Genomic DNA, 12791 nt, shown 5'->3' on the forward strand with positions numbered 1-12791 from the left:
CTATAGGGGAGAGCATTCCTATAGGCTGTCCTGACTTTGGATATTGCATATATAAATTCTGTACCTTACTGACTTAAAGGAGCTATAAAGTAGCTAGGAAGAAGAGAAAAGGGGTCCAGGAAAGCTGGTTGATTTTTTTCAAGGATTGCTGTCTCTAAGCTCTGGAATGGTCCATCCTGACATGCCAGAAGTCGACCAAGAGTGGCAAGAGGCCTGCATGGATGAGCAATTTGCTCCTAAGAAAGAAATGCAAAGGAAATGTATAAGAGATGGAAGGAGGGACAGGTGACCTGGGAGGAGTATAAAAACGCTATCTGAGCATGCGCGGTTGGGGTCGGGAGAGCCATCGCTTGCCTGGAGCTGAATCTGGTGGAAGATGTGAAGGTCAAGAGGTGCTTCTGCAGATGTATGAGCAGAAGGAAGACTAGGGAAGATGCAGAGCAGGGGTACTGGCTTAGCTGCCTGTGATGAAAAGCTTGGTGAATAAGGGGATGTTGTTGATCTCAGCTTTAGCAAAGCTTTGGATACTGTAGCCCATAACATCCTTCTAGACAAACTTATGGGGTAGAGACTAGATAAGTGGCCTGTGAGATGGACTGAAAAATGGTTGAGCTGCTGGATTCAGAGTTGTGACCAGCAAGACGACATCAAGTTGGAGGCCAGTCACTAGTGGTGTACCTCAGAAGTCAATACTGGGGTCAGCACTGTTTAACATCTTCATTAATGACCTGGATGATGGGATAGAGTACACATCTAGCATGTTTGCAGATTGTACTACACTGGGAGGAGTGGTTGATAGACTAGGTGGATGTGTTGTCGTTTGGCAGGACCTTGACAGGCTGGTGAAATAGGCTAAGAGGAACCTCATGGAGTTCAACAACGGGAACTGCAAAGCCCTGCACCTGGGAGCAACATCCTTGTACAGTAGTAGGAGCTGGGGGCCCACTGGCTGGAAAGCAGCTCTGCAGAAAGGCCCTTTGGGATCCTACTGGACATAAGCCAGCGGCGTGCACTTGTGGCAAAGCAAGCCAACAGCATCTCGAGCTAGTGTTCAGACCCAGCAGTCTTGGATCATGGGAGTACTGAAGCTGAGTGCATGTCCTGGATGTCTACCTGGGAGCTGGGTGCCCCCACGCTCTGTCCATGCACTGCATATCCTCAGTGTCTGGGCAGTTTGCCCACAAGAGCTGTGTCTAAACAGGAGACTGCAGGGCCTGCAGGATTGGGAGTGGATCATGTCAGCTTCTGGTGTGGGCAGGTCTTGGGTGGGAGAGGTGCCAGCTCCCACCCAGTGCTGAGACAGAAGGTCCCACTGCTGTGATGTGAGCCTGTGGGACAGCTCAGGTCTCATCTGGTCTTCCCAACAGGAGCTCCTTGGGTGCTCACTTCTCAGATGGACCCTCTAAAACTTAAAAGGCCACAAAACACCTACCACATAGATTGTAATCAGATATGAATTATCTTTTATTACTTTTGTCATGATCCTAATCTGAACCACTGCTTTAGTAGTAGGGAAAATATTTACCACTGACATTGCACGTGGTGTTTCCACTGGGCTCTCTAACAATGGATTAACAGACAGCAATTGAGGTGGAAAGGGTTACCTCTCTATCACTCCTCTGTGTTTTGCGGAGTATTTTAATTAAAACCAGATAGAGGAAAATTTTTCACACTGTTTCCAATTTTTAGTGATTTCACCTGCTGTTGAAAATTGCATCAAGACATACCACTGAAGGGATGATGTAAAGAGGAATGAATGCTCCTTTTAGCTGCTATGAATAGAGGCTTCTCATATCAGTTAAGCATTGACCTCATAATTATGAGAAGATTACATGTTTCTGTTATTTTTCAGCTGGTCCTCTAAGACATAAATTAACTAACATTTCACCACTTTGTGTAACCTTTCAAAATGGAGAAGGGAGGTTTGGCTGATAAATTGCATAAGATCACATTTATTTGGAAATGTTTACTGTAACGAACAAAGTGGAAAATTACCTTCCTAACCCTTCAGTCTTTTCTATCTGCTCACTCTTTCCTTGGTTTTGCAGTTCTTGAGGGTTTTTTTGCTGCCTCTAGAAAGATGTTTGGGGTGTTTTTTTAAATGAATAATTGTCCTGGAGGAGTTTGCTCCACAACTGTGCTTCAGTTGTATTTTTGTGAGTGTTGCTAAAAATTTAGCCCCAACTCCTTTGCTGTCTGATGACTGTGGGTGGTGGAGCTGATGAGTTACTAAATGAGTGATGACTGGGTGGTGGAGTGTCAGGAGTGGGAGAGAAGAGCATCTCACCTCTTGTTCATCACTTGGACTTGAGTCCGACATCCAGCTCCAGAAGCAACGGAGTCCGTCTTCCAAAATTCAGCTTAGAAAGAGGATGCTTTGCCACCTTGGCATGAAGATGGTGAGCAGGGCAGGTGTGGAGAAGGCACCCAGTGCTAGTTCTGGGAACAGGCCTACCGTGATGTGTGGTTTGGTCCTGCCATGCTGATGGCTGGTTGGCAGCTGCTGGCATCTGTTTTATGAAGACAAGACTTATTAGGCACTGGGGTGCCAGTGCTATGCACAGTGATAATTTTGAAAGATAAATCCTTTCTCTCCTCAAGCAAATAGCCTTTGACATTAGCCATTGAGGCCGAAGTGTATTTCACTGTTTGCATCTCGGTGCAGGACACATGTTCTTTAACAGGAGCAGCTTAGCACTTTGGCTAAGTGGTTGCAGGTTTCTCTGTAGAGGTTATGGGCCAAGGGTTCGGCTGTAGGTGCAGCGGGCAGGTTGCAAAAAGAGCAGATGAAGCCAAAACCCCGTTATGGTTGGCGTTTGCCTTTTTTGCCAGGTCCTTTCTGAGCTAACTCACTGATCAGTGTCTTGCATGTTTTATTTTTTTGTTTTCCTCTGTGCCCAGCTTTTGCAGAGGAGCCAGGTACTTCTACGATTGGTCTGTCTGTGACAATATGAAAGGTAGGTGGCAAAAAACCAGGTGTGTTTCTAGGCATGCAGTCTGCTAACTCTGGGTGATGGTTTATCACTAGCTGGGAAACAGTGCATAACTGAGTGCATAAGCAGAGTCAACACATACTTCTTAGTTGAGTGCCCATTTCCCACTGTTTTCATCTGAGAAAACTAGCTCTTTTCTAATTTTCTGACCTTTTATACCCATTTTCTGTGAAGATGAGACAGGGACAAAGCAGGGGAGAGCGATGGTCCTGAGTGTGATATTTGTGCATTTCTGGATCGTTCATCAATACTAATTGGATGTGGATCAAGTGCGTGTTCACATTTTTGTTGAATTAGCCAGACAGACCACGTACCCTGGAGTTCACGCCAGCTGCTGGAGAGCAGACCGTTACCTGATCCAGAACTGACAATACCTGATCCAGCAAAAAGCCAAAGCAGTCCAGACAGCTGATACCTGACCTGGCAGAAATCCTGCCAACATGTAGTTAACCATCAGTACTTTACACTGTGTGGCATCTTTTTATATGGTACTAAGAGCTGTAAAGCTGGATTTATTCAGTCATTGGAACATGGCCTCATCTACTGCGGTGCTGCTGCCCATCTCAGTGGAAGGGTTGCTATTGAGTGAAATGAGATCTGCCCGCTTCTACGGGTCTGAGCAGTGCTAGCTGGCCACAGTTGCCTTGGAGAGCAAGTCACTGAAGGTGAAAATGGAGCTCAGGTCCTTTCCATGGTTAGGCAAAGCTCGAGTTATCCCCTTGTAAGAATCATTGCAGGTAGGAATCTGACTAAAGCCTGGAACAACCACTACTTGTCTGACTTAGGTCTGCAGTGGAGAGCAGCCAAACGCATGGGACTGCCCGGGTCTGTAGAAGCCTCATTTTGCTGTGGAAGTTGGCAGTGTGTTGATTTTCTAATTTTTACTTTTTTTTTTTTCCACCCAGTTGGATCCATAGGAAGGAAATGAGCCTACATATATAGCATTTAGTGTTACTGTTTCCCGGAGGTGGAGGCGGCAAAATTAGAATATCCTGTTTACATGTTGCTAGTGCTGTATTTGACCAGCTGTCCCAAGGGTTTTCAACTTGCTAGATCAGGACAGGCTTTTCTTATGGTCTGAGAGTCTTCCTGTCCTACTGGAGTAGAGGAGTGTGGCTGTTTGCACTAGCACTGGGTACCTCCTGGGACTGAGCCTTATAGCTGCAGAGGAGACAGGGCTTTTTACTGTAGCCAAGGCAGGGAAAGTGAGGCTTGCCAGGTTAGGTACTTCAGAACTAAGATCTTTCATGAGCTGGAGGTGGGAGAAACCCATGGCAAATGACTTTCTGAAATTGTTGTTCCTGCAGGATGTCCTTACAGGAAGGTATATCCCTCCTCCCCGTGTTCTCAGAGCATCCTTGAATCGCTTCACTTGCAGTGATTAAAAAAAAAACTGGTTCAGAGAGTTGAGGTGACAGAGGTTTTTAAGTAATTTCCAGCTTCTCTTAAATTAATAGTTCAGTCTTTCTAAATAGCTTGGTTGATACCTGCCTATATGCATGCTTTTTTTTAAGCAAACCTATTTATACTTCTGGAAATTATAAAGAACCTCCATGTGGCAGATAAGAACTAGTGAGTCGGTGTCAGTGGCACCTTTGCGGGGTGGGCAGTGGAAATGTGGGGCTGCTGTGGACGTGTAGTGCTTGGGTACTGCTTGTGGAAGGAGCTGCTGAATTTATAACCAAATGTGGTTACGTAATGCCATGCCTTTTCCAGACTGTCATGCTTGTTCTGGAAATAGACCGTTATCTAAGAAAATAGAAAAGTGCACCTGGAAACTTTTAGACTAGTCTCCTTGTTTAATCATGAACCCATTTTAAATATGTCAAGGAAGGCAGCTGTAATATATGACCTTTTTCTGCCATATATTAGAGTGATGACTCATATGTGCAATGTCAGGAGAATGTAATGAAAAGTCTCTCCAACTTGACGTCTGTGCAGCTGATGTTTTCAGGTCTGACATGCTGTGGAGTTCAGGGTATTTGGGCTGCATTGTTGGTGCTTTCAGTATTGCTGTTGTTACCTGGTTGCATAGATTTTTCTAAGTTGAAGCATTTAAGTTGATTCTGTTTTTTCCATGTCATCTCAGAAGGCTTTTTCTCTGAAGACCACACAGGTGTCAATGGCTCCCATTTAATATAGAAAAGAACGAAGACACAGAGAAACTAAATGGTTTGCTAAAGAACTAAGACACAGAAACTAAATGGTTTGCGAAAGACAACTAAGAAAGTCAAAACTGGAAGAGGAAGCTGGTACAGTAGAGTTGCTGGCTGGTTCTGTACTGTGATCACTGTCACTTACATAGGCAAATCTGCGATGTATAGATAGATACACTTCTAATGTGTGGCTTCAGTAAGCACAAAGGAAAGATGATAAAAATACGAGCATTAAATATTTTGTTTATTTTTTACTTACTGTAATAAAACTGTTTTGATGTTTGTAAACCTGTCACTGGAAACAGCTTAAATAAAACTTAGCAGGTCCATGTTCTGACCTGCATTATGCCAAGAGTAAGTCTAAAGTAATAGTGTAGACAAGCATCTCATCCCAGAGCTCAGATGATCTCCAGTTGGTGCAGCCAGCTAAATGAACTTGTAGAAATTAAACCAGTGGTAGAAATTGCAGTATCCATGTTAATTAAAACCAAATGTTTACATGTGAGTGCATCTGCAACCTGAATTTTTGTGTTTTTTGAGAGGTCTCCTCTCTTGCCATCTGTGAACTGCCACTTCTTCTGTTGCCCGTTATATTGGGGTATGCAGTATGAAGGTCTGCCCTCTTCTTAAATCAGTGTGAATATACAGCTGGGCTGAATGCCCCTGGTGCTCTACACCAGCTTCCTGACAAGAAGTATGCCCAGGAGCTCTAGGGAGTTTTGGATGTTGGTATTGGATCTTTCTGGACTGAAACTAGGACCTGCAGGAGCATCACTCACTTCTGCTGTCTGTGTGACCTATGTGTGTGTCTCTGTTGGGCTTGCCTGGCAGCTCTGGATGTGCTGGTGTGTCCTCCTCTGCCAGCAGTTGTACAAGCTCAAGTTTTTGCTGGCCCTAGCCTGTCTTCACCCGATTGCTACTACCACTGTGCTAGAAATTTTACATACCTCAAATAGGCTGAATTATATGTGTGATCACACTCACTATGTTCCAGGCAAAATAAGCACGGTTTGTGCTGAAAGGCCTTGTTGACCTTGTCCTTTTGGGCTGTCGGAGGATGCATGTCAACAGTGAGACGTTCAGATGTTCAGCAGTGGAGGGGCAGTAGGACAGGGAAGGAGCTTTACAGACATACTTTCCCTTCCAAGTCTTTCATTCCTAGTGGTGCTCTCCTTTATGCTCCCAGCTGTGCATGTCTTCTTGCTTTGCTAATCCCAGTAATCACAAGGTACTTTTAGAAGCAGGATTTTTTGGGGGGGTGTCAATAATTCAGTTGTTAAAGTTATTTGCATGTCCCCTTGTGCTGTGGTTGTCAACTTGAGCATGAACCTTGAGCAGTCAGCTGAGCTCTGAATCACGGACAAAGTAACCCAAAGCAGTACAGACGATAGAGCAGCCACAAGGACTACTTGGTCTTCCAGTTCATTGCCTCGGTAGCAAAAGATCTTTCTATAAATGCCAAGTGAGAGGTATAAATCATCCTGGAACTGCCATGCACTAAATCAAGAAGCAGAGAAATGAATGAATATTTGTAAACCAAGTGTCAGTGTAACTAAAACACTGTGCAGAACAATAGGCCTGCGATATGCCTTGTGCCGTCGGGAGGCTCCACGGCAGAGTTGGAGATCCGCACAAAGGGAAGTTATGCAGAGGCATGCCGGCTGTGGCCGAGGCAGGATGAACTCTGTGCAGATAGCGTCAGTAATTTCATGGTTCAGAGCAGTAATTTCACATACTGTATGAAGCAATAAACGTTTGCTGTGCTAACTTCAGGCTTTCCCTGTGTGACTGCGTGGATCTACTTAACAGTAACAAAAGCCTTCCAGTTTCCAGCAGCTGCTAATCAGAGCTGATACCAGCTCCCATGACATCTACTCTGCAATACTGACCTGGAGCTGCCGTGGTTTAATTCGCCAGCACGGATATGCCCTAGGCTCATAGCTGCTAAAATATGGCATTGGGGAGGGTGGTGTTTGAGAGTTGCTTCTACAACCTCCTGTGTTCCTAAACTCTCAGCCATCACCTCACCCTACATCTGAAACTCTGGGAAGTTTCCAACAAAACAGAATGGCCCAAGTATTTACTGAAGCAAGTAGCAATAGGCTGAGGCTGAGCCCTGCTGACCTGCTAGCAGTGCTGATCCCTCAGGCAGGTAAAGCTCAGCTCCTGTGTCCTGATCAGCACTGTCATTCTGGAACTGGTCCCAGTGCCTGCCTTTGTGGCCATGACCTCTCCCAGCAGCTTTGCCTTACACGAGCCACAGCCTTGTAAAGCAATAGGCACAGTGGAGGTAATGAAAGTTATTCCAGGAGCTGGAGTTAGAACCTAGAGCTTGCTTCTACAAAACTTGCAGTGAATGTGAACTTCACTGCATTTGTAACCAAACAAATTAATCTCAAATTTTGATTTTTCTGAGTAAGTTCTACATATGCATCCCTCCTGCCCCAAGCCTGTATATTAATTGAGTAAAGCCTCCTGTAGGAGGCAGGTGCTGAAGTGATGGAGATCTTTTTAAGTCAGCAGATATATATCTCAAGGGCTTAAGTAGTTTATTGGTGGTGGTTTTTTCCTTCTTTCTTTGAGGAGGAAAGCAAGTTCAGGACAATCTCAATAAGATTTAACAATGACAGCAAAAAGTTTCCTGGTCCACAGCCTGCTTCTTGTCTTGCTTTACTTAAGCTGTGATAGGTGTTAAGTGTTGTGGCCCATCTTCCTCCAGTTTAGCCTACTCCAACCTCCAGCACAGTCACTGCAGGGAGCATGTAGGTACTTGGAAGCCACAGTTAGGTTACTGGATGGGGTCAGGTCCCTCCTGGCCATGGGGTGTTGCAGAGCCAGGTGTAGTTGGGCTGTGGCTTGGGAGGGGAGCTTAAAATGTTTACCTGAGTATTTCCCACTTTTCTTAGTCTGTCATTTTCAACCTTCATTCAAGTTGTAGTGTCTCCTGATCTTCACCCGGGGCAGAGGGCAGTGCTGGCAATTCAGCCAGACAGTCCCCTCATCGTTCCTATCACAAGATGTTGCTGCTGAGCGTGTCCAGGATATATTTATTTACTTGTAACTTGTACATACCAGATTTTATGTTGGGTATTCAAGCCTTGGTACGTTTGCCAGGCATCTGCCAGGTGACAAATGAAAGCCCTCTGCCTGTGGTGGCAAGGACTGGCAGGGTTTCCTGGGCTGCCTCCCTTGCTCCTGCACGGCTGCTGGGAAGAGCCTCTGTCCCTGTGCCCTGTGTAGGTGCGTTGTTTCTTTTATCTGCCTCTGACTGGGACATGACGTGTGCATTGGAAGATCCCTCCTCCTGTGGTTGTTGGAAGGAAGGGAGCATTTTTCTCGCCTGAAGTCACCTCTTGGCATCTGAGTGGCCGCGGTCCAGGACGTCTGCACAGTAGCTGCTGTCAGCTTGGGCAGGTACTGCTGCGGCAGTGGCACGGCTGCCTGGGTTTGGGGCAGCTCTGATGCCTCACTATTTACCAGCTTCTTAGAGTATTTTTTTTTTAAAGGTAGTAGCAACATCCTGTGTAAAACCTGCCCGGTCATGAGATCACTGGCTGCAGGCACTGCCGCCTGTGTGGGAACACCTCCCACGGCCAGTGACACCTGCAGGCGTCTGATGCAGCCCATCCACAGTCCTCCTACTCTTGCAGCGGCCCCTGTTGCTGCAGTTTGATGTCTTAAGTCAAGTTAAGGCTTCTCTCCTTTGTTCTTCTTGCTTTATGGCTGTAGGTTTTAATTTCCCTGGCCCTGCACCTTGGCTAGGCCACAGGTGTAGAAAAGCTTGTGGAGGACTTAAGTAGAGATGGTCTTTTCCTGTCTGAGAGAAGAAAAGGGGATTTTGTAGTAGCCCACGGTGATGTTCACCCACTCTTTTCCCGGCACTGCAGCATGAACAGAACTGTGGAGGCAGGGAGGGAGTCATCTGTGCCATGTGTTAGTTGTTAATTTTAGCTTTACCATAACTCTTGACGACAGGACTTGGTTGTTTCCTACTGTAGGCAGCATGTAGCAGTTATCCTGGAGATACGGTGTGGCTGTAAGACAGTAAAGCTGCAGCTCATCCCTGAGCCGTGGCACGCTGTCAAGGAGCGCGATAGCCAGATTCTCTCCTCTGGCTCAGCTGCTGTGTACTGAAGTTGAGGGGCCATATGGTAACATTTTTCTGGCCTTTGTGCTAAACCTTTGACTTCAGGTTAAGTGAGGATGGCATGAGGCAAAGGCTGAGTTTCACACATCTGAGGATAAAGCTTGACCAAAAGGTGGTTATGTATCTGCCTTTATATGTACTCCATTTAACCTTTGCCTACTGCCTTTTTCCCAATTCTGGGTACCTGGTGAAGTCTGAAGTACCAGCCTGTACAGGCATGGTCAAAAGAGCGCCCCAGAATTTGATGTGCAGGTCCCAAACTGATCTTCTAATGTGTAGGCTACTACAGGGAAGTCACAGAAGTACATTATAGCAGGCTGAACAAAAAATCATTATAGCTTTAATACCTTCTCTAGGTTGTTGCTGATGCCTTTGCTTGTTATAATGCATTGCATTTGGTCTCTTGAGTCTGGAGTAAAACAATTGACTATATCAGAAAATACCTGTCTTGTTTTCTCCTGGTGCTGATATTAGCATTTTGCTAATGTGTGAGTTACCCAGACAGCATTGTGCTTCTGATGGCTGTGTTGCCCTACAGTGCTGGAGGCTTGCCTGGGTCGTGTCCAGAGGTGGTGTTCTGACTGACACAGCCAAGCTCAGTGAAGTGGACTGCTTAAAGGTGTGGGGAGCGCTGGCAATGTGCTGCAGCTAACTCCAGCGGGGAGTCTCTGGGAGCTCCTTCTCTTTCTAGCATCACTCTTGTTCATGGTGTTTTACTGTGGTCCACAGAGTGTTTGTTCAGCCTCTACTCTTGTGTTTGGTTAAACACTGTGTGAGGATGCAAACATCTCTTCACCACAGTGAAGGAGCACTGTGACACTGTGCTCCTGCTCAGCTAACCTTTATGCAAACTTTGGGTATATACAACTTCTTATAACAGCTTTTTCTAACTGAAGAGGGACACCAGATCTGCAGGAGAGCTGATGACCTGGGTTGGAAGTGCAACAGTTGATGAGTTAAAGAACTGGAGGCACAGTTGGCTACTTACAATAGAGGTGTCAGGAGGGACAAGGAATTGTACAAAGGCTGAAGCAGTTGATCTGAAGTCATGTCAAGTGAAGTGTCAGAAACAAGACATGCTTGCTCTGTAATGGAACATTCTTCATAGGTGGTTTAACAAGCTTTGGAATTAAATCTGGGTTTAAAAAAAAAAGTGATGTAGCTGTTATGTCAAGGCTTTCACAAGCTTGCAGTGTGCAGTCTGGGCTGTGACTGGTGGAAAACAGCCATGTAATCAGTGCTTTTCCTAGGCAGTTATGAGCTCACACTATACTCACACCACAGCTGCATATATATTTTCCAAAATACACTTTTGGAATTATACATGCGCTGTTTTAGTATGCTAATTGTCTCTGTGGTCATTCATTCCTGCAGTTAATGACTAGTCTCTTAGAGAAAATGAGTTAACAAACTGACAGCTGCTCATAACAAATCACTTGCTGGAGAGGCCAGTGTAAGTTTAACATCCACAATAAATCCTTCTTTTGCTTCTGATAGTTCAGTGGAGCAATGGCAAAGAAATGAGGCAATAACTTCATTTATCAAAGCAGTTCACGGCTGCAGTGGATTTGTGCATGAGAGCTCATAGACAGAAATGCCAGAGAATTACAGACTCCGGATTTCTGCTCCTCTTTGAGTAATATTAAGTGTAACTAGGAAAAGGTAGAGCTCTCAGCGTATAGACTGTCAGTAGCCGCCGGTCCCAGGTGCATGGTTGGCATGAAAAGATGGACAAGAAGGGTGCAGATAGCTTGGGGAGTTCTGAAGGGCTCTCTCCTGGCTCCACTGCCAAGAGTGAACTGAAATGTCATACCAAAACCTGACACAGAAGTAACACATTGCTCATTTCTGGTGTGAGCCCCATGTTCTCTGCTGTGCATGCAACCCCTCCTGCCCTGGGGCCAGGAGGGACCAGGGTTATTGCAGAGTTTGTGGTATGTGATGAGACAGAGCGGGTTTGTGGATGCTGTGCCGCTGCTGAGAGTAATTCCTGCAGCTGCTGGCTGGTGGGATGCCTTTTCTGATCATACTGTCTACAATAATCAATAACCATCTTTCATCAGCAGTTAACCATTAACTCCTGGCAAATAGCAGACCTTTTTCGTAACCTTTTGTTACAAATAAATAAATAAATGTAACAGCCTTGGATAAGGCAACAAATATTCTGAAATTGCCATTTCCTATGTTGGAGCTGAGCTAGTCTAAGGACCAGCATTTTCTTAAGACTTTGTTTGAAATGAACTGATGGACCTAGCTGGCAGCTAGTTTGTATTACAGGTTTAGCTTGGGACATTGGTATGTGATAATATTATAGTTCCTGCCTCACTGAAACACTGAAATCAGGCTTAAGATTTTTTTTAAATAATCTATTATTAATGACTTACTGTTTTTTAAAATGCTTGTTTCATTTGACAGATATGCTTATGATCCAAAATGGCAACATTGTGCCAGGATGTTGAAAGGGTAATCTCTCTTCATGATTTGAAATGAGAGAGTTAAAGGTATAAAGACCAAAAACCCCATGATTTAATGAAAGGTCTTTCCATTTCAGTATTTGAATCAGTAGCATAGGAAGATTGTTTTCTTCAAATATTTTTATTTTTTTAACTTGACTTTACCCCATTTAAGCTGATCACACTACACAGCTGATACAGGTGGCTGTGTTAACGCTGCACTGAACTGAAACAGTTTGGTTTCAGAAACGGTGTTTAAAATGTGTCTTGAATAGCTTGGGGTGGGGGGCAGAGCTACTCATGGGCGTCGTGTTGTCTACGACTGTTTCTTCATCGAGAGCCTGGATGAAGTCTCAGCTGTATCACTGGGTACTGCTCTTCTGCCAGCTTTGCTCATCTCCATACAGCTACCGGCCAGGGACAGATGGCATTTCTTTCTCTCTGGTGTGGCAGCTTAGGCCAATTCATATACTAGGAGTGAATAAAAGCAAAACCTATGGAAACTGAACTGAGACACCCAGCGCTTTGTTAGCTTAACTTTGTTCTTTCTGCTATTAAAGTTTCTACCAGTTCGTAATACGCTAATTCCCCCCTGAGCAGCTTGCATTTGTATTTTCTGTGTGTTTGCGTATAAAATGTTCACAACACAGCAGGGGAGAATTCGGGATGATTAAAGCCCAATTTTGTAGTTCTTGAGTTCCTAGACTCTGAAGTATATTAGCAGTTTTGTTGATGCTGATGATTAATGCTAAGCTTGTGTGTGCTTTTGTAGAAATAGGGCCTCAAAGAGCACATGGCGCACAAGAGCTTCATTATAGAGTTGTATGAGGCAGAAATCTCAATTTTTATTTTCTACTGTAGCGTTTTCAAAATCACACAGCCTTGTCTTGAGATGTACTGTCCTGCTACAATCAAATAGAGACCAGCGGACATCTCGGGAGAACTTAAAAATCTGTGGTCCTGAGTATGTGACAGAAGGACATGGATTCTCCAGCATTTCATTTCCTCTTCACGGGGATACAGAATTCTTGATTTATCTCCC

At 45.0% G+C, this 12791-nt stretch overlaps 1 protein-coding gene across 1 annotated transcript in view; it reads left to right on the forward strand.

Annotated features, from left to right (window-relative positions):
- The window catches only part of WTIP (WT1 interacting protein), an 87760-nt gene that overhangs the window by 19075 nt on the left and 55894 nt on the right, over positions 1–12791 (forward strand). The window lies entirely within an intron of this gene.

This window comes from Buteo buteo, chromosome 11 (genome assembly GCF_964188355.1).
Source record: "Buteo buteo chromosome 11, bButBut1.hap1.1, whole genome shotgun sequence".
Classification (NCBI taxonomy): Eukaryota; Metazoa; Chordata; class Aves; order Accipitriformes; family Accipitridae; genus Buteo; species Buteo buteo.